General features: G+C 44.9%; 1 long non-coding RNA gene across 1 annotated transcript; it reads right to left on the bottom strand.

Moving 5' to 3' along the window:
* Positions 1–15,791: 15,791 nt before the first annotated feature.
* LOC145722465 (uncharacterized) lies at positions 15,792–18,372 on the bottom strand. The gene is made up of 2 exons (XR_014146768.1): positions 18,226–18,372; positions 15,792–16,996 (listed from the first exon to the last, which is right to left on the bottom strand). It is a non-coding gene; the product is annotated as an uncharacterized LOC145722465 (long non-coding RNA).
* Between the last annotated feature and the right edge of the window lie 3,415 nt (positions 18,373–21,787).

Raw genomic sequence — 21,787 nt, 5'->3', positions numbered from 1 at the left:
AGACTGTTGAATCACAGACCTGTACCTCTGAAACAAATAATACATTATATGTTAAAAAAAAAAAAAAGAAGAAGAAGATAGCAAGAAGGGAAAAATGAAGCGGGGGAAATCGGAGGGGGAGACGAACCATGAGAGACTATGGACTCTGAGAAACAAACTGAGGGTTCTAGAGGGGAGGGGGGTGAGGGGGTGGGTTAGCCTGGTGATGGGTATTAAAGAGGGTACGTATTGTATGGAGCACGGGGTTTTATGCGCAAACAATGAATCCTGGAACACTAAAAACAAAACAAATCATACCTCAGTGGGAGAGTAACTTTGTAAGCTATTTTGGAAAGTAATTTAAAAAAATGCCTTAGTAATCTAAAAACAAACAAAAAATAGTACTGGCATAATTCTCTTCTAATAGGTAATATAATCAAAATCCAGAACAATTTTCACAGGCTGGAACAGTAACTCAGATGTCAAATGAAAATCCTTGGGATAAAACCTGGCATTCAAGTCACCAGACAGAGTGGCTGGAGTACAAGAGGGACGGTTGCACAACGACGGTTAGCAACGGTTGTGACAAGTAATGTGAATCCAAGAAAGCTTACCATTTTCGGTCGTAGTAATAGAAGTATGGAGTCCCGAACTGGAGGCTGATGGCCTCTGCTCTGTGTGGCCAGACCCAGCCTCAGCACTTGAGTCCACACTGGGAAGGGAACTGTCACAAGTGGTCCATGTTCAGAGGAGTGATCAGAATAAGGGAACAGGAACCTGTGCTCTCTTGCTTCTCTGTGTTGGCACTCAGCAGCCACGTCTTTACATGACACATGTCCCCTGTCCAGGGCTGACGGATCCAGGGGTGGTGCTCAGAGTCCCTATAGGAGGATGACACTTGGAACTGAGAGACACAGAAAGGAGAGTCGCCCATCTGAGTTGTGTGAGCGGCACGGACCCCCGCCCTCATTTCCCAGCAGCTGCTTCCTAAACCACGGATGTTTCATTCTTCCCTTGATCCTGCGGGCCATCTCAGGTAACGCTGACCAGAGCCGGTTCTGTAACTTGCAACAGAAAAGAGCAAGCCCTAACCAATACAATATGAGAAATGTTAAAACAACGACGGTGTTTTTTTTCCGGAGGACAAAAGACTCTGAGCGAACGTGAGAGCTGTAGGCAAATATTTAACGTCTAGTCATGGAGCAGCCCCATCAGACTTGTTCCACGAGGCCTCAAGGGGCGGAAGTGGAAGATGGGAAGAGTTGCTCTGGGAGTCAGTTTTCCCGGAGTGCAAATGTCCGCTTGTTTTTGCACGACCACGTGAAAGGGCAGTTGTAGAAGGATTCCAGCACTGGACATTATTACTACTTTTAGATCGTTGCTCTGATCTGGACAACCCACCTTGCTCATCCCCTTCCCCTTGTTCAAAGCCATCTAGGGCTCTTGGAAGGCAGTTCCTGGGATTTTCGTGCCCCCTAGTGGACAAGGACGAGAACTTAACATACTCTCCAAAGCGGTGCTCCTTCTAGGCTTCCAGGAAACGTAAAAGAAGAAGCAAAATATGAAGAATAAATAAAATAAGTAAGAAAATGATGTCATAAATTTTGGAGCAGTTCACACTCCCTGCTTCATGTTTTATTCTCTTAGTAGTGTAGTGTCCGGGAAGTTTATAAAACTGCTTGCCTCCCCCCCATTCGCCTCTAAGTGTCTCCACTGTATCCTCTTACATACGTACCCTTTCCAATCAAATGGATTTGTCCCCAAGAGCAGATCCGAATTGCATCTGATGAAAGGACAGTCCTACACCAGCTCCACATCCCACATGGTGCTCATGGTAAAAAAAGGATAGGGCCACCTACTAGACAAGGACTCTCAGGCTTATCTAGCCTACCTTCTCAGTTCCTGTTCTTGGGTAATAACCTCATTGTTAAGATGACACATCACAGAACCTAAATGACATAATCTGAATCCCCTACTGACATTGTCTAAGAATCTGGAGAATTTCATATTCTACCTCCCACTGGATGGGGCTTCTGGAACAGAAGGCTTTTAATAGAACAGATTTCTGTGACAATACCTTATTCTTCAGGTTTACAAAGGCCACCCTTCCATTGGTCAGTCTCTGGGGCATTCTGAGAGGACTTTGGGTTTTTCTGAATGGGGCATCATTAAAAACAAACAAACAAACAAACAAACAAACAAAAACCTCTACAACCTCATTTAGAGCATCTTGAAGAAATACAAAATGAACCCAAGGTCAGTGGTTTACTTTACCAATGCCTCAGCAGCCTAGGATCTGCAAACACTTTCCAAAACTCCAGGAAGGAAGATTGAGTCTGGTGGGAATCCTGCTGACTACAGAGTTATTCCCTGAATTTAACCAACCAATGGGGGGCGGGGGCTATAAATGGGCCTCTTGTCTTCAGCAGTTGCCTTCTAGCAGGTTGATGGATTATCCACGGTGTTCCTCTACTGCCCAGGAACTGGTAACTGACCGAGTGAGAAACTCAGTCACTTAGAAAAGAACGAGTCTGCGTGTGATGTGGTGTAAACGGGAACCGTTTCAAAGCTATAAACTAAATAATTACAAGTGCAAGGGTAAAGTTGTCATGCAGGGGTTGTGTATGTATTTGGGGAAATTCACTGAAGTGGCTCACGGGCCTATAACTATGCCGGATTCACAGTAGTATCTCAAAAATATTTGTAGAGTGAATAAAGGGAGAGAGGTGGGAATTGGGGCGGGGAGAAGAGGCAGGGATCACAGACTTTGAGACTTCTTAAAGGACAACTAGCCCAGTAGATTCCAGAATGTTCTGTGAACCCAGAGAGTTTTAAAGAGGTGTTCAAATGTTTCATTCCAATTTCATTTTTAAAATATATTTAACTTGTGATTAAAAGTGCTATGAAAATGCATACTCAAAATGCATGAGCTTATGCTACCTGGTTAGCTGGTTTTGGGGGTCTGTTTTGTCTTTGATGACCTTAGATTAAAACCTGCTCTGCCCCAATTCTAAGGACTACCCTGAGTAGATTAGGCAATTACTGAAAACAAACAAAACAAGGCAAAGGAGAAAAAAAAAAAGAAAGAAAGAAGAAAGAAAGAAAGAAAGAAAGAAAGAAAGAAAGAAAGAAAGAAAGAAAGAAAGAAAGAAAATGACTAGGATTTGCAAACACTTCCGTGTATCAATCACGATCTTTGTGATACAGTGCAACCAAAATAAATACACAGATAGCCTTGTTTGACTACTTTGTATTAATCCAATATGCATTTGAAATTGTTTATGTACATGAATTTATACTGTATTTTTACATCTGTTTTTTATAAGAGTTCTGAGGGCAAAATCATGTGTTGCTAACAAATAATTATAAAAGCCCCCGGCAACCCCCTCATTTTTACAGAAGAGGAAACTGAGTCACAGGGTAGGGATGAACCCCACTGATCACTCACTACTATGAGTAGCCAAGCCAGCACTTGAACCTAAGCTCTACTTCTTCATGCAAATCATCCTGATTTTTTTTTTCCTATTAAATGTAGTTGAGTTTTGTATCCATCCTCTTGCTGGCAAATGAACTCCATTGTCTAACATGAATTTTCTTGCACTGGGGGCAGGAAAAATTTTACCAAACAGCCTAGAGTGTGTTTTGGAATTTAGCCGTAGAAGCTCAAAGGACAATGATTATGAGCACAAAGCCACTGACTCATGGCCAAGTTGGGAAAGAAGTTTACAGCTGCAGGGAAACCGGGGCTATTGTCTGGTCTCGGAGCCCCTGTGGAGGGAAAGTTTCACCAGCGGATGTACTGAGAGCTTTTTGTATGTCCCCAGCTGAGTCCTGTCAGTTGGGCTTTGTTGGCACTCTCTGGCAGGGTGATGGGAAGGACCCCCACCCCCAGCCCCCTCTTTCCTTCCTTCAGAGTCACCCCAAGGGTAAGATCACAGAGGCTGAGAGAAGAGGGGTTCTCCAGCTCACAGAGGCAGCTGTGGGCCAGCCAGGGCTGGGGAGCAGATGGCTGGCCTTTCTCAGCATCACATTGGGCCTTGACAGATGATCACATGGCCTTTCAGGAATGGGGTAAATGGCGGCTGCCTGTGGGAGTCTCATCAAGTCCCAAACGGGCTACCGTGGTTTCTATAGCAACAGAATCCGTGTTTCTAATGGAAGGTAGCAGCAAGTTGGCCTTTCCTTTGCGTTCTACCCTATTCATTCTGCAGATTGTTACTGGAGCCAGGCCACCCTGTCTGCTCCTTTCCTTTTCTCCTTAACCCTCCCAAACCCCTGAAACCCCACTGCTTTGCCCTCCAGGTCCCGAATCACATCTGGCTCTCACCTTTTCATTCCACTCCAGTCCTTCCTCTGCTCTCAGGTGATTCACTGCACTCACCTCCTGCTGATCTTACCAGCTCCAGCTGATCCCATCTGCGCGTCACCGGCCACGATCCTAAGTCGTCACCATGCGCAATGCCCATGCACAGGCAGAAGGAGCCCACGGATCCTTATGAGGATGAAGAAAAGAGCCAACTTGCAAGCGACAGACAAATGTGTCTGCAACAGGGTGATCCTGCCCGTCCCCTGCTCAGAACACAGTATCTGTCCACACCTCCCTGGCTGGGGCTAGTGTCTCTCATAACTGGGCCCCGATCTTTCCAGCCGTCTGTCTCACTAGATCCGCGACTTCTCTGCCCCTCAACAAATGTTATCGGGACAAATCTTGCTATTGGCCATCATGGTGTCCTGGCTTCCAACTCTTGTGTTCTGTTAGGGAAACCAGGAGGTCGTTAGACTGATGTGGTTCTAATGCCTCAGCAGCCTAGGTCAGCAAACCCAAACCTAAGCCTGTAAATGCCTCACGGTTAAGACATGGAAACCTAAGGCCAACCAATCATAAGAGACAACGAGGCTTTCCCACAGAAGGCGCCTCTTAAGCGATAGCCTATCAGGAATGCCCTTGCTTTGCTTCCAGCGTCTTCTCTATAAAAACCTCGCTCCAGTTGGTGGAGCCCCTCTAACCACTTCCGGTTTGGCACAGCCTGATTGGAATCGATGTTCGTTCAAATAAACTTAAAAATTTTAACATGTCCCTGTTTACCTTTTAACAGTTCCTTCAGCATGGAAGGTTTTCCTCCCTCTATCTGCTTGTCAAAATTCTTCAGCACGCTCAAGTTCATGGAATCCTCACCTCTTCCAAAGAGCTTGTGCCCAGACAGAGTCCCTCCTTCCCTCCGTTGTCAGCGCATCACACTGAGTCAGTGCAGGTGAGTGTGAGGGCCCGACTGCCTGGGTGAGCCCCTCGTCATCACTGGGAACCTGGCAAAACGCAGGACCGTCTGGGCATCGGTCTCCTCCGTGTGAGATGAGGAGGAGCCTCGTGGGTGAGGAGGAGAGGAATTAACCCACACGAAGGGCTTAGAAGAGGGCTTGGCAATTAGAAAGCACTCAGTAAATGTTCATTCAGCGGTTTCATTAAATCCGCTGTTTTGGTTAAATGGGCGAAGAAGGCAGCACTTTAGTTCTCTAACCGTTCCTATGAAGCCCCTTTGCAGATTCAGGGTTGCCTGCCCCTCTGAGGAGGTGCTGGGCAGGCCCCATCATATTTCTGATTACTCTTAGATAGCAAAAAAGTCCAGTCCAAAGTCTCATAGTCATGTAATTCTTGTGTATCAGTCCAATCGTCAGAATCATAAAGGTTCACCAGCCTGAAGGTTCCCCTCGTCCTACCTTCCTTTAGCTGAGCAACCTGCTAGGGGATGGGACACGTCTGGCTTCCCAGTGTTCCTGCTGGTGATCCTTCCAGAGCTGAGTGTGGGGCTGTGGGTCGGTGTGCTAGGGCTCCTGGCACAAAGTACCACGGACTGGGGGGTGGGGGGTCGGGTGTTACACAGCAGAAATGTCCTGTCTCCCAGTTCTGGAGGCTGAGTCCAAGATGAAAGTGCTGGGAGGTTTGGCTTTTCCTAAGGCCTCTTTCACTGGCTTGCAGCTGACTGCCTTCTCTGTGTGTCCTCACATAGTTTGTCGTCTGTGCATGGGCACCCCAGTGACTCTCTGTGCGTCCAGATGTCCTTTTCTGATAAGGACACCCGTCAGATTGGATTTGGGCCCGCCCATAGCGGCCTCATTTTAACTTCATTAGCCCTTGAAGGCTCTTATCTCCAAATACAGTCCCATTCTGAGCTACTGGGGGTTAGGGCTTCAACATAGGAATTTTGGAAGAAGACAGTTCAGCCCAGATAGGCAGGAAGGAGAGGGATGGGGACAAGAAAGGGCTTCCTCACGTGGACAGTCGTGTCAGGCTTTGGTGTTCTCTGGGCATGGCAGATGGCCAGACCGGACGCTTGCGCTCATGGGCAGTCGTGTGCGCTCCTCACTGTCCTCACTGATCCCTGCAGGACCTTCCATTAGAGATCCGTTTAAGCAGCCAAGCCTCTGCCCTGGCTGGCTGCTTCCGGACTCCCCACCCAGTCCCCTGGGCTTTGGTTGTCTCTCCCCCTGTTGAGTCCAGGCAGGCCTTGTGGAGGAGTTCTGCTTCATAAACCTATCTAACCCCCCGTGACTGCATTGTGTGGCCCTGTCATTGGAGGGCGTGCAGCTTGCTTCCAATGTAGCCATTGCTCTCTCTCCTGCCTGCTCCAATCAGGCCTGAAAGGTAGATGTCTCCAGTGGGTGTGACGCTAAATCTGACGTCCTCTAGACCTCCAGGGACGTAGGCCAGGGACATACACTCGGGTGGCTTTCCCTCTCAGTCCTCCACATAAATATGCCAGGCCTTGTCAACCTCAGGCCTCCATGGATGTTTGCTAAGGTGAATGGAGGCGTGGTTTGTGCAAAGTTTCACTCCGCTACCTCTCTGCACCAGCAGGATCCCTTTCTGGGGTCGGTTGCTTTCTGACCCATCTGGTCTGCAGAGTTGGCGTTTGTCATCCTTGCTGAGGTATGTCACGGAGATGTCCTACAGAGAGAAGGCAGCAAAGGAAAGCATTTTCTAGGAAGTAGCAGCTTTGATTTACCTTGATTTACTTTGGAAATTATTTTAGAGAGGCACAAATTACCAGCTGGTTACAGAGTGTGCTTAGGTGATGTGGCAGGATACTTATTTAAGAGTTGTAAAATGACATTTTATTTCTTCTGTAGGAAATAGGGGGTGGTGCTTCCTTGTGTAAAGAAAGGTTTAACACAGGTTGAAAGCAGGTGTTGCCGGCAAACCAGCTCCTTTGAGATTTGTTTCCAAATGCCTGAATCCATTGAGGAGAAGGAACTTGAGAGAGAAAGAGCCTCTGAGGGAAACCTGGAGGCGGGGGTGGGTTTCAAGCCCAGCCTGGGACAACCAGAGGTCCTGGGGGTCCTGTGAAAAGCAACTATTCACACGCTGGTCCCTTATGGTGTCCTGGGGATGTGAAAGAAACTCAGAGGGATGGGCCCTGTGGGGCATAAGAGAAACTCATCCAGGTTCCTGGGTCCCCATCCTTCCAAAGGCACAAACAAGACAGTTGTGGGCCAGCCAGGGCCATGGGAACTGGAACAAAGGGTATCTCAGTGATCCTCAGTGTGGACAGATGACTAATGCCAGCAGGGGCCCCCCTTGGTCCTTTGCCCTCTTCTGGCGATGAGCAGAAGAGAGAGCAGCCCCAAGAATGAAATTTAATTTTCCTTGGATCTTGAAGCAGTGCATAGGCTGAGTATAGAAAATAAAGACATTTAGTATTTTTCACACCCTAGAGTTTGGGGACTGAGATTCATTCCCATTGCATTATTTCAGAAAAGATTTGGTCTTAAACGCTTCTCCGTGATATCCAGGTTGGTCAAGGAGCGAAGGATTTCTAGCAGCATGGACACGGTCGCCATCTAGTGGTTATATAACACAATATCATTTGCATACAGATCTAAGAGAAGCTCAATGTTCTGTATTTTGCTCTTCTCTAGAGAAATTCAAAATGGCAGAAAGATACTACATAAAATAATGAAGGTGTGAAAGATTATATCCCACAAACAGGGTTTCTAAAAAGATCTAAAATTGGAGAGGTAAAACGATAGAGTAGCATTATAATTCTAGGGTCTCCCAGCCCCTCTAGAAATTACAAGTATTTAAATCAATGTGTTAGTAAGTTTATAGTGTAAGGAAAATATATATATAACAAAATCATCATAATTATAAAGTATAAAGTAATTATAAAGCATTCCTATAATTTCCAGGCAAGAATTGCTACAACTTTCATGGAAGTGAGGAGTGCGGGCTTATGGAATAAACATTGTGTTAAAGTCCACCCTTCTGTTCTGGTGTTTCCCAACATCCATTCCCACGTCTTTAGAAATACATCCCCTAATTTTTAGCTGCCAGATGAAATCACAGAATAAAGAATACAGATGGAATTTCCCAGCCTTTCCTGCTGTTGGGATGCTATGACTCAGTTCTGTTCTTATTTGCACCTGTGTCTGAGTAGCTGGAACGTGAGCATGATGGCTGAAGCTCAAGGAACCATTCTGAGCAGAGAGGTGGAAGGCTGTGGTGAAGATGAAAGAGCATCAGGAGAGACGTTTCCTGGGTCTTTGATAATTAATGAGCTGCCATGCCAACCCTATACTGTGTCTCTCCAGACTTCCTTTATATGAAGGAGGAATACTTTCCCATCTTGTTTAATATAGAATTTGATCCCTGGAAATGGCTTTTTGCACGTCAGAAACCAGCTAGCTGAAAATAACTGCATGGTTTCAGAGGCTATAAAGTAGACCTCCGTTCAGTTAAGCCATTTTGAACTGGTTTCAGAGTACAGAAACCAGTAAATCAAAGACCATCAAAACAATGTCCAGAAGAGTTCTGATGGGTTCTTGGGTAATGGTGGCCACTTGAGTCTGAAATCTCCATATATCCTTCCCCTAAGCCATAAAGTCAACATGGAACACAAAATCACACATGCCCCAAACCTGCAACATCACTAGGAGACAGGTCTATCACAAACTCCAAACCGTACAAAGAGCAATAAGCACCTAATTTCAACAGAGATACTGTGGGAGCGCCTGTGGGGAGGAGAGCTGGGGGATGGAAATCCTGCCACTGTGGGGAGGGGGGCACCAAGAAGGGCTGGGACAGTGAGGGGACCAGAGCCTCAGAGGAGATGGCTTCTAGGGCAAAAGAGATGAAGTAAGATATGCCAGAGAAGGGAAAGAAAACAATTAGAGGCATGAGGATTGGAAAAGAAGCAGTACAGGGAGGGGGGATTGGTTAGCCCGGTGATGGGTATTAAGGAGGGCACGTACTGCATGGAGCACTGGGTGTTATATGAAAACAATGGATCGTGGATCACTACTGCAAAAACTAATGATGTATGGTATGGTGACTAACATAACATAATAAAATTAAAAAAAAAAAAAGAAGCAGTACAACTATCCTTTTGTGTAGCTGATGTGATCATATAACTGGAAACTCAGTCATCAATGCTCGCACCCATGCAAAAAATGAAAGAATCCAACAATGGGGCAGGATGTACTATTGCCTTGTGCAAAATCAATCACCTTGAAGGGTATGTCACCTCTTGGATAGTCTGCCCCCAAACCTACAACCCCAGTCTGGTTTTGAGAAAAATATTAGACAAACCCAAATTGAGAGGCATTCAGCAAAACGCCTGACTAGTACCCCCCAAAACTGTCGTGCTCATGAACTATAAGGAAACGTCAAAGAATTGTCACCGACCAGAAGAGACTAAGGAAAGACAACTACTAAGTGGACCATAGCATTCTGGATGGGATCCCCGAACAGAAAAAGGACATTGAGGGGAAAGCTAGTGATATCCAAATAAAGTCTGATTTTGACAGCAGTGTAGAAATGTTGGTGTTTTAGTTTAGACAAAGGTAACATGGTAATTGTGAGATGTTCACGTTGGGGGAAACTGGGTGAGGTAAGTATGTTGTAACTGTACTGTTGTAAGTTTTCTGTAAATCAAACTATTCTGAAATTAAAAGTTTATTTGAAAGAATAAATAGCCTTTATATATACAAAGAATAACCAGTTAGAGGAGAACCCCTACGAACAATAACCTCAAAAAAATTAAATACTTAAGAATAAGCCTAATCAGAAATGTGCAGAATCTAAATGAATAAAACAATAAAAATTCTCTGAAAGATACAAAATTAGCCTTAAACACATGGAAAGATATCCCTTGTTCTTCAGTGAAAGAATTCAACATGACCCCCACAAGTAGATTTATAAATTTATCTCAATCCCAATAAAAAATACCAGCAAGCTTTTGTTATGAGGTGAGACAAGTTGATACTGATGTTCACGTGGGGAAAAAAAGTGCAACAAAAGCCGAAAACACTGAAAAAGAAAAGGTACGGGGTGTGTGTGGGGGTGTATATCAGACATTAAAACATCTAATACAGCTTCTATAATTAAAACGGGGGGGGGCGCCTGGGTAGCTTGGTCGATTGAGCGCTTGACTCTTGATTTTGGCTCTGGTCATGATCTCGGGGTCCTCAGATGGAGCCACACATTGGGCTCCGTGCTTGGTGGGGAGTCTGCTGAAGAATTTCTCTTCCTCTCCCTCCGCCCCTCCCCCTGCTCGTGCCCACTCTCTCTCTCTCTCTTTAAAATAAATAAATCCTTAAAAACAACAGTGTGGTAGTAGTGCATGCACAGACAAACCAATGAAATAGGACAGAAGTCCAGAAACAGACCCAAACACATATGGAAATTGGGTAAATGATACAGGCAGCATCTAAAATCCCTGGAGCAAAGATGGGACTTCGACAGTCTTCCTGAGCACACTTGGCCCGGATTGGCTTTACCCTGTGAAGTGGGCATGACAGCATCGTGTGAGAAGAGAACCAGATGTGTGACACGGTGACCTCACTATCTACCAATTTCAAGTAGATCCTTTGATCCCACTCATCCTCCTTCCCATCAGCTGTGAATTGGGAGTAATAATAATACCTTAATGACTTTCTGCCCAGGGGAATTTCTGATATCCAGTGAAAAAGCTATGAGATGAGTAGAGCCGTAGGAAAATGAGGGACTATGAAGCAGGTTCAACTCGGCACAAATTCTAACGGAGTTTAACGGTGTTGCTTTCTATTCTGGGGCCCTCGTGACACGGCCCAAGCTACTCTGGATTAGAATTTGCTGGCCAAGTGAGAAATGGAGGAAAATAATACCAAATTGAGTAAGGGACAGGCGGGGCCAGGTAAGGAGAGATAGGTAGGGGGCCATGAGACCAGGCTCACAAAATTAAATGCAGGAGATGAAAGGAAACCAGAGATAAGGGAACAAAGCAGACCATCCTGTCCTAGGTGTCAGAGGTGGGGTTTTGTTATAATAGCTACTTGTGACCAACCAAGAATTACCGGACCCTAAAAAGGAAGTAAGCCATTGAAGGTGTGATCACTAGTCCTTATTCAATGGTGCTATCAATAGAGATGTTAAAAAAATTTAAGTTCCTTGGTTAGCTTTCTATAAAAGACCATCTCTAAAAGCCCTCACTGGCAACCCTGTCAGGACCCCTCTCACTCCTGAGAGCTTTTTCTGTATCCTTGCTTCTATCGCTTTACTCACTCTCCTTTGTCCGGAGATTCATTCTTCGACTCCATGAGACAAGAAACTCACTCTCCCGCATCAAAGTGACCATTAATAAGTCTGAAAAAGAGGTTTTTTTTAAACATTTTTTTCTTCCTTCCTCCTTTCTTTTTTTCTTTTAAGATTTTTTTTTTTTTTTATTTGACACAGAGTAACAGCGAGAGAGGGAACACAAGCAGGGGGAGTGGGAGAGGGAGAAGCAGGCTTCCTGCTGAGCAGAGAGCCCGATGTGGGGCTCGATCCTAGGACCCTAGGATCCTGATCTGAGCCGAAGGCAGACACTTAACAATGGAGCCACCCAGCGCCCCTTCCTTCCTCCTTTCATTTATTCATTTTTTAAATTTGAGTTCAGGTCCCCCGAGTCACAAAAAAGTGGGAAAACACCTCCCATTTATGGTCTTCACATCGAAGATGCTGAAGGTCAGCTATAAAGTGACCCAACCAGGAATATGAGCTGCGGCACATTCTCTGAAATGTTTAGGCAGGCTGTGGCCTCTGTCCTCAAGTTGGTCTTCACATGACCCCAGCCAAGAAGACATGTGCACAGCATAGTCCATTGATGAAGTTCAGCTGCTGATCCCTCGCAGTTCAGGGCCTGAGAAATCTTGAGGTTAAAGGGAAGTTTTAAGAGCCAGTCTCTCTTAATATAGGCAGGGCGCCTACTCATTTCTGCAGGAGTTTAGCTGACTTTTGAGTTGGAGAATGATCTCACTCAGTGAAACAGAACTTGGTCAGGCCAGCTTTGTGTCGTTCATGAAGACCTAGTATATCATGACGATGTATCGAAGAGCACTGTGAACCCTCCAGAAATGGCACCATGGAAGTGTTCCAAAAGAGGACTCTCTGACTCTCAGCAAGATGTTTTCTGAAATGATCCTGCCCCATCACTATGCAGCCATTGCTACCTATAGTTTTGATGAGGACACTTTCTAGAAGTGTTTCCCTGTTGGATCCACCTGATATGTAGGATCCCTCCCTCCTTTCTTCCAGGCATGAAATGTCTTTCCTACTGAGAGCCTCTGGCCAGACAACAAAGATTGGGTCATTGTCTGAAGAAGGTGCCCATTAATACCCTTGGAATGATAATGGGGTGGGGGGAAGGCTCTTTAGTCTTGTTTGTATCCATTAGTCCCTTAGCAGGGTGATCTTACAGGAGCCCAAGTCCGTGAGCCACGGTGCTGAGAAGATGAGGGAAAGGGAGGTCCCACAAGGAGGAAAGGTAGCAATATGAAGGGAAGGAGGACAGGGAAGCACCCTGGCTGGGAATTCTGAGCAGCCTGAGAATAACACGCTTAGGAAGGCAGGCTCTGAATGATGGTGTGGCTGTCACAGGTGTTGGGTAAATAGGAGGGCCCCTTGCAGACAAACATCCCGATAAATGCCTCGAAACAAACTATTGGCATTTTCCCACCAGGACCTTAGTGGACGTTCTTCCTTAAAAGTAGCTCTCAGTGAAAACGCTGCCTGTTTTCCTTAAAGGAACCAACAGAGGGCACTGTCACCCAACAAAGGTACGTTCCAGTCCCACCAAACCATTTTCCAAGCCTGTAGGTCATCCCCTTCCGCTCTAGTCTCTGAAAACTCATCTTCTTGAGCAATTCTAGACTGAATTCTTTTTTTTTTTTTTTTTTCAGCTTCCTGCTCAGCTGTGGTGGAGATGTTTGTTTACAACAGGATCGCTGCTGAACATATGCTCTATGAACCGGGTAATTCAATATCCTGGTTGAGCCCAAAGAAACAGGACAGTTTGGGTAGCATTATTTTGTGGCAAGAAGAATGCGTGAGTTCTTGTGTTTAGAAGACCACATATGCAAACACTTTGAGGATGTAAAGGGAATTCGGATAGTGGGGGAGGTGGAACAGTTAGGTCATGCATCCTCAGAAACAAAGGAAGCTGACAGACGCACACTCACACACACCACTCACCCATGCACGCACACACGTGGGATCTTCCGAGGGGACCCGATAGGCAAGGGACTTCAGTTCACCACCGCCTCATCAGGGCCTGGCATCTGTGCCCTATAAATATCTTTGAATCATAACGGAAATATTTAATATCAAAATGTGTTGAGAAGTTCAGTTCACTGGCTGTTTAGTTTATGCAGCTCTAAATAACGTTTCACTGTTTTAACTGATTTTTAGCTCCGCTGACTGAATCAGCTCTTTGTTTGGAAATCACATAAATACAGGGATAGAGTCCATAAATACATTGACCAAACACTTACTGCCCTTTTCCCCTCAGCTTTCCTGAAAGCCTCCCATTCTGCGTATATGACTTTCTTCCTTAAGAGTGCCTTTGGAGGCTGGTTCCTGGGAGATTCTCCTGGGCTGGGAGGAAGCCAGTGTTTCCCCTTGTGTTCCTGAGGGGGGAGGGAGGATCCAACTTCCTGAGGGTTTCAATCTGCTCCTCTGCTTAGTCCTTTTCCTCCCAGCTTCTCCCCTCCAGGGCAGACCCCAAGGAAATGGCACAGTGAATTTTCTGTCCTTCCTCTGCCTGGAGCGCCTTCTAAGTCCTGAGGCTTTTATTTCAAGATATTTAAAATGGGTCTATTAGAAATGGAAAGCAATGACAAAATGGGGCTGGGAATACAATGTCACAATTCAGATACTCATCTTTTATGAATTAAATGCCTAAAACATGAAAAGTGCAATGCAGCATAATTGTGTCAAAGCATAATTAAACTATTCACAAATGACCATAACTCATAATGCAGAGCAGGCAGGTTTCAGAAGTTGCAGAAGAGGTCTTTCACGCAAGCCCCGTGAGTTTTGTCCAGGAACACACACCCTCATTCGGCCATGACATCAGAGGTCTAAGTCCTTGGCCCTTTGTCCTCCACCTGAGTAGGGAAGGCCATTTGGAAAGTGGACATGTGGGAAAGGCCTTCCGGAGACTGTGTGCAATGTGGACTGCAATGGAGAGAGAGAGATATGGGGGATTTATTTGGAGATAATGGCGGCCATCTGGACCGAGGCCCCAAAATAAAGCCATAAAAATGGTGATGATGAGATGAAAGGGACTAACAGAGGTATTTTGAAGGGAGAATCTCCTTGTTTTTCTTTTATCTATGTGAAGTAGCAGAAACAAACAGAATTAATAGAGGAATTTTTATCTATTCCTTTACTTTTAATGAGCAAAAAGAATTAATCTACAGCTTCCGAAAGCTTCCAGAAACTGGTGACCTGCCTCAAGGTACTGTTTTCCATTTCTCAGGAGAAGAGAGATTTTTACTCGGGCGGACAGCTTGCCAAATGACTATTCCTCCAGGAATGCACATTTGTGTATTTTTTCCCCGATACATGTTTTTCCTCAAAATGTCCAGGCAGGAGCCAGTGGGAGACAATGTGTCCCAGAGTAGCTGATGTTGCCAACAAATGTCATTTCCTTTCTTGTGTCCTTTCAGACCATGCTCTGGATGGTGGGAAGACTTGGAGGAGTCACCACTGCAATGCTTTCCATCATTCCTGTGTTGCACAGGAACGGGGAACTCATCCAGAAAAGGGAGAGTGGATCTCAGTTCTCAGTTTAGAGGTCATGTTGATGTAGTTTTGGATAGGTGAGGTTTGGTGGGGTGGGATCCGGAGCCAAGAAAGAATTCTTGAGACATCTTTGGTGCAAAATGGTGGTTTTATTAAAGCCTGGGGACAGGACCCATGAGCAGAAAGAGCTATGCTGGGGTTGTGAGGAGGGATTGATTATATACTATGGGGCTGGGGGAGGTAAGGAAAAAGAGAGGTGTCCAAAAGGACTTTCATTGTCCCAAAGGACTTTCATACGCTAAAGAAGACCATCAGGATCCTGGAGGCCTTGCTACTCTCAAGGCTAGTATGTTTTTCCCTCTAGCAAAGCATTAACATTAAGATATTTGGAAGTTTCCTAGAGGAATGTCCCACATATCCCACCCAAAAGAGGGAGGGAGGTTGTAGGGTGTCAGCTTGTGCTTTGTCCTCAGCTAGCCTTCTGCTCCCATGTCAGTGGGCAGCAGGGGTGGAGCCCTGAGTAGGGAGTTAGGGCTCCTCAAAGGATGGCCAAGGGCCCTCCTCAATGACCAGAGCTTTTTTCCCCACCAGGGGAAGGGCCAGCCTACTTAAATCCCACCTCAGCTACTTCACCTCAAGAACCTCAGTGTCACCAACTGAAAAAGTAATAATAATGTGCCAGGCTTATGGATTGAGATTGTGATTTTCTCTGTGTGTTTTGCTTTGTTACATGTTTGCTTTGCAAGAGATAAGAAACAAGAGGAGTTTCCCCCCCCCGCCCTGCGTCCTAAGAGAGTAGTCAAGCCTTCATCTTTGGAGTCAGGGAGGGACCCCCAGGGGTTCCTTCATGGTCTCTGTGTCTTAGAACCAGAGAGAGACTTTGGGAGCTGCGGTCAAGCAGGTTTCAATATGAGGGGCTAGCCCATGTGAGGGGGAGAAGCAAGTGGCCCAGGGGAGAGAAGACAGGCCTCCCAGGGAATGCGGAGGGCACTGGGCTTTTGGGGGGTTTCTAAAAATGGAAGCCTGTGTTCTGTTAGCACACTGCTTGCTGAGACTCATGTGGGATTTCTGCAGGGGTTGAGAATGGAAGCAGGAGAAGGAAGCTAAAGAGCAGTGGTCTTGGAGACTGAGGCTAAACATCCCTACTTCCCTTAGCTCAGAGGAAATGAAGCCACCCAACTGTCTTGATTTCAAATGGGTCACGCTTTAGTGGTAATCAGGAAGGATTCATGTCTAGAGCTCCTGTTTTCCAAATGTAGGCTCTTTGGATTCTTGTCTGATGCCAGGAAGGGAGAGAGAACCTCAAAATATGATTGAGGTTGCATTTCCTGTCAACTTTAAACAAATAAGTGTAGAGGAGGGAGGAATTTCCTTCTTTCCCCCCCATGGTTCTTCTAGCTGGTTTAGGAATTACTTTGTTATGAGACAGATTAACAGGAGGGAAAAAAAAAAAAAAAACAACCTACAAAGTTTTATGTGCACATGGAGCCCCAATAATAAAATTGAGACCCAAAGAAATGACCAAGACAGGTACTTGTATACATTTTAGACAAAGAGTACATTTGTGAGGAATTGACAAGATAAAGAACACAGGGGTTTGGGAACGTTAATTCATAAGGAATTCTAAGAATATAGGCTGAGGCGATAAGAAAGAAAAATAAGATTTGTTTCTATAGCTTTCTTACTGTTAAAATGTTTCTCTCTGTGATAAGGATGTCTTTTTACTTCTTAGTACAGGGAGGATATTTTTCAAATGAAAGATTTGTTTCCTACTTTCAGGGGGACAGAGGAGGGTCTGAGTGTCCTTGTTCCAGCTGTTTCCCAAGCAGCATCAATGATAAATAATCAGCATCTGGGGGTAGCCTGCCCTGTACCCTTATAGTTCCCTCCTCTGAAACTTCCCTGGAAGTTCTACATCCTAAAAGCTGAGCTGGTGACAGTGGAGGGAGAAATCGAGTCTGTAAACGAGTGATAGGAAATCTGCAAAAGACAAAAAGAACGTAGATTAGAATGAAGATGAATATTCCATTCTCACATTTCCCCATATCCCATTAAACTAGTCCCCTGACCCCGGAAACAGATCAGTCTAATAGAATGCCCATGCTTTATTTACCTGATGAAAAATACTCATTCTTTCTTGTAACAGATGTAAGTTAGGTATTCCTTGTCCCATTTTCTTTACATAGAAGCAACATGTTTGACCACTGATTACATAAGGTCCTCCTTGCTGGGTGGCCAGTGTACCTAGGGCACAACAATGTTAACTTCTGCCTGGAGTATTCTGAAAGTTTGAGTTGTGGTATTAAACTCTTGTTCCATTACCATAGAAAGATTTAGGATTGCCATTTCTAAATCATAATCTCCAAAACTTGGGAATAAAACCCTTAATGCTGAATAAAACTTGGAATTGTGATACATTAGTGGATTTTCTCTGATTTATCAATGGGTGTGTTTATTTATTTATTTTTGTTTTTAAGATTCTATCCATTTGACAGAGAGAGAGAACACAAGCAGAGGGAGCGGGAGAGGGAGAAGCAGGCTCCACACTGAACAAGGAGCCCGCCGCAATGTGGGGCTCCATCCCAGGACCCTGGGATCATGACCTGAGCCAAAGGCAGATGCTTAACTGACTGAGCCACCCAGGTGTCCCTGGAACCTATAATTTTCAAAGTGTGGAGCATTCCATGATCTTCGCCACTGATAATGGTCCATACATCTCCATATTTCACATGGTCCTGTCAGCCTATGAGAGCAGAACAGGTTGTAAAATAGCTTCTTTAGGAGGCCTGTTATTTGGTTCTGGCAGCTATAAAACTTAGCTTTGTCACCTGGCCAAGTAAGTTCAGAATTTTGGTCCACCCAAGTAGTCTGTGGTATTGGGTCATCTAACAAGGGGAGCAGCTGAAATACCCCATGTTGTTCAGGGATGCTGTAGAATGCATTTGGTGATTTGGCAAACTTCTGTTTTTAATCTCCTTGCCAAGTTTGAAGATGCCATTTTCAGCATTAAACCACAGGGTTTGGTTGCTGTATAGTCTTGTCATATCTCCCGGGAGAAGTCCAGTGGCATATGTTTTCAGTGCAAAGGGAAAAATTATTCCTACCCTGACAAGGGATAGTCCTTGAGCTTCTGTAGAAGATTTCCAGGGTCCAAGTGACTCCCCAGGGAAAAAGGAAGAGTGACTTTCTTCTGGTCATAGATACCATACCTTGCCGTCCATCCATCTCCTATGCTCAGTGCACCAGGAACAGAGACCAGTTTGGGTTCTTCTGCATCTAAATGTTGACACAGCCAACAGTCAGATGGGTCAGTTAACATGGCCAGAGTTTAGTAAACTGGCACAAGGGGGTGTTTGATCTGTGCCTGACCTGTCGAAAAAGAGAGGATTAGTAAGAATAAGACACAGGCTGGAAAAGAACCCGTAGCAGAAACGTCGGGAGGGGAAGTAGGATAGATAGAAACAAACATTCTTTGGTCAGCCTTCTATTCAATGACTTAAAATGTGAAAAATTATTAAAAAGAAAGTTGAGATTTTGTGTTTTTGTTTTTGTCTTAATATTAGGGAGTCTTATAAAAAAAAAGAGGGATAGGTGAAAGAGAAGTTTCTTGATTCATGATCTTGGGGAAAACCGTCTATGTCATGATGCCATCTGTTTCTGGGGCCGGGGACTGGGCCCTGGAAATCTTTATCTTCAGGTCACCAGGAAGGATCATCTCCCAGTTGTTTGGAAAACAATGATCTGGGCCTGTTTTGGTGGAACTTGCATGAATCCAGGATGATTTCTCTTTTACTTTGATGGCAGTGTAGGTGGTCAGCAGTTCCTCCCAGCATCCTTCCCAGTGAGGTGATAGCGTGGGTTTTCTTTGAAAACCCTTCAAAAATACCCGGTATCCTGGTAGAAATGGGTACCAAGCCTCATCAGTTGGTGGAGGCCATGCCTCTTTTACCCATTGATGATGTACTTCCAGTATACTAGTTAGTTCTTGTATATAGTTAGTCATAGCATCAGATGGTTCACTTAATCCCTGAATGAAAGATTTAGAGATGCCGTCTCAAAGCCACAAGACCATTTGATGACGAAACATCATTGCAAAAGGGGTCAATCCATGTCTCTTATTTGGGGTATTCTGGATCTTAAAAAGGGCCAAGGGCAATGTTCGTGGCCACTTAAGTCCAGTTTCTTGACAAATCTTTTACGTCTAGATTTATACATTCCACTTGCCCTGATGATGGAGGGTGACATGGAGTATGACATTTTAATGAGTACCCCATAGTTCTTGCAAGTAGATGGTTTATCTCTGCTGTACAGTGAGTTCCCCAGTCTGACTCAATCCAGAGAGGAATGCCCACACCAGGAGTAATCTCAGGTACTGATTTCTTCACCACCTTTGTGGGCATCAGCACATCTGGTCGGATGGCATTCCATCCATCCACTAAACACGCAGACAACAACTAAATTGTAAGACTCACCCCAGGCTGGGGGCAAATCTATAAAATCCATTTGGAGTGCTGCCAAGGGTGGTGTGGGCCTGGGAGGACTTCTTGGGGGTATGTTGATTTCTTCTAGAAATGTCGTGAGACTTAACACAGGGAGAGAGTTTGGTTAGAAATTTTGTGGACACCTGGGCAAAACTGATTGTCTTTTAGTTCCTTAAGTATCCTCTGTTTGCACTTATGTCCCATCTGTTGGAAGATAAGTACAAGCCCAAAAGTTGGAAGAAAAGTGGCTACAGAAAATCTCTTTGGCGCAATGTATAATCCATCTGATAACTGTTCGGCCCCTTTTGTCTCCAAGTGTCCTTTTCAGACTGTGGGCCATTTGCCTCATAATTAATCATATCAGTCAGAGATAAAAGTAGAGTTAAAAAGTGGGTGGAGAAGGGATAAAGGAGTCTGTTTGGGGTTGCATACTTGGCAGCCCTGTCAGCCCTATTGCTCACTAAAGATAAAACATTAGTTTCTTCAGCATCGGGCTGGGCAGTGAACAATGTGATTTTAGAAGGGAGGTGAATATCTTGTAATAGGTCAGCAGTTATGTGCTCATTAGCCACTGGAGTGCCCATAAGCAGTTAAGAATTCATGGGATTTCCAAACTGTGCCAACAGCATGGCAGTGTCCAAAAGCATATTTGTGTAAATTTCCGTGTAAGTAGGAGCAGTGTTTCCTTCTGGCAATGTGCAAGCTCTAGTAAGAACCATGAATTCAGCCACTTGGGCTATTTTACAGCGGGCAATGAATATGCATCCCGTATTTAATGTTGGAAAATGATGGCTTCGTGAGTAATTATGTGTCCCTGGCAATTTTGTTTACAGGAGCCATCCCCAAATAGAAGTGAGCTTGCATTGTCTGGAGGGATGTCTGAGAGGTGGTCTTGTGGCTTTGAGACCATATGTATAGCTGTAAGGCGATCACAGGGAACAGAGCGGGGCTCCCATCATCAGAGAGGGCTGGTCAAGCAGCTGGATGCCAAGTGTTACAACGATGGAAGATGATGGAAGGCTTAGTAATCAAAAGAGCTTGTTCCTAAGTGGTCTGTCACCATGCAGAGAAGCACTGTGTCTTATGAATGTGAAGAGAGCAGACGCCGTGTGGGAAGCACACAGGTGAATGGAGGAGCCTGTCAATCAAGGTGGCGGCTGTGGCCTTGCCCTTAAGCATGGGGGCATATGATGCCACAGGATCTAATTGGCATGAGAAATAGGCTCTAGGGCAGATCTAGGAGGTTGCCCTGGAATGCCATTATTTTCATGGCAGTATTAATGAGAAGGTGGGTCAAAATTAAGTAAGCTATGAGCTGGGGGTGTGGACAGAGATCATTTTAAGGTTTCAAAGGAGGTTAGTGCCCTGGAAGTCCAGGAAATAGGCTCGGAGATGATATCTAAAGGAAGAGCATATAAAAGTTTAACAAAAACTGCAAAACTTTAACAAAAACTGCAAAATTAGGAATCCCCTGGCCATCGTAGCCAGTGGCCCTAACCTTTACATAACTATTTCTTTGTTTTACTCGAGGGAAAATTGACTCAAGACATTTTGGATTTAGCTTTTGAAAGCCCTGAGATAATTCATTCTTATGTAAACAAAAAACACTTGTCTACAAACACTGAAATTTAGATCTGGAGGCTTGATAGCCCCTGTGCAGTTGGCCATGGAAAGAACACAGGAGTAGCTCTATTTTTTTCTTTTTTAATTTTTTAAATTTTATTATGTTATGTTAGTCACCATACAATACATCATTAGTTTTTGATGTAGTGATCCATGATTCATTGTTTTCATATAACACCCAGTGCTCCATGCAGTACATGCCCACCTTAATACCCATCACCGGGCTCACCCATCCCCCCATGCCCCTCCACTCTAAAACCCTCAGTTTGTTTCTTGGAGTCCACAGTCTCTCATGGTTCACCTCCTCCTCCGATTTCCCCCCCTTCATTTTTCCCTTCTTTCTCCTAATGTCCTCCATGCTATTCCTGATGTTCCACAAATAAGTGAAACCATATGATAATTGACTTTCTCTGCTTGACTTATTTCACTTAGCATAATCTCCTCCCGTCCCATCCATGTTGATATAAAAGTTGGGTATTCATCCTTTCTGATGGCTGAATAATATTCCATTGTATATATGGACCACATCTTCTTTATCCATTTGTCTGTTGAAGGGCATCTCCACTCTTTCCACAGTTTGGCTATTGTGGACATTGCTGCTATGAACATTGGGGTGCATATGGCCCTTCTTTTCACTACATCTGTGTCTTTGGGGTAAATACCCAGT

The sequence above is a fragment of the Leptonychotes weddellii genome, chromosome 7, assembly GCF_054177405.1.
Source record: "Leptonychotes weddellii isolate Sample4059 chromosome 7, ASM5417740v2, whole genome shotgun sequence".
NCBI lineage: Eukaryota > Metazoa > Chordata > Mammalia > Carnivora > Phocidae > Leptonychotes > Leptonychotes weddellii.
Note: the sequence above shows the minus strand (reverse complement) of the source record. Positions and strands in the feature narration are given on the sequence as shown.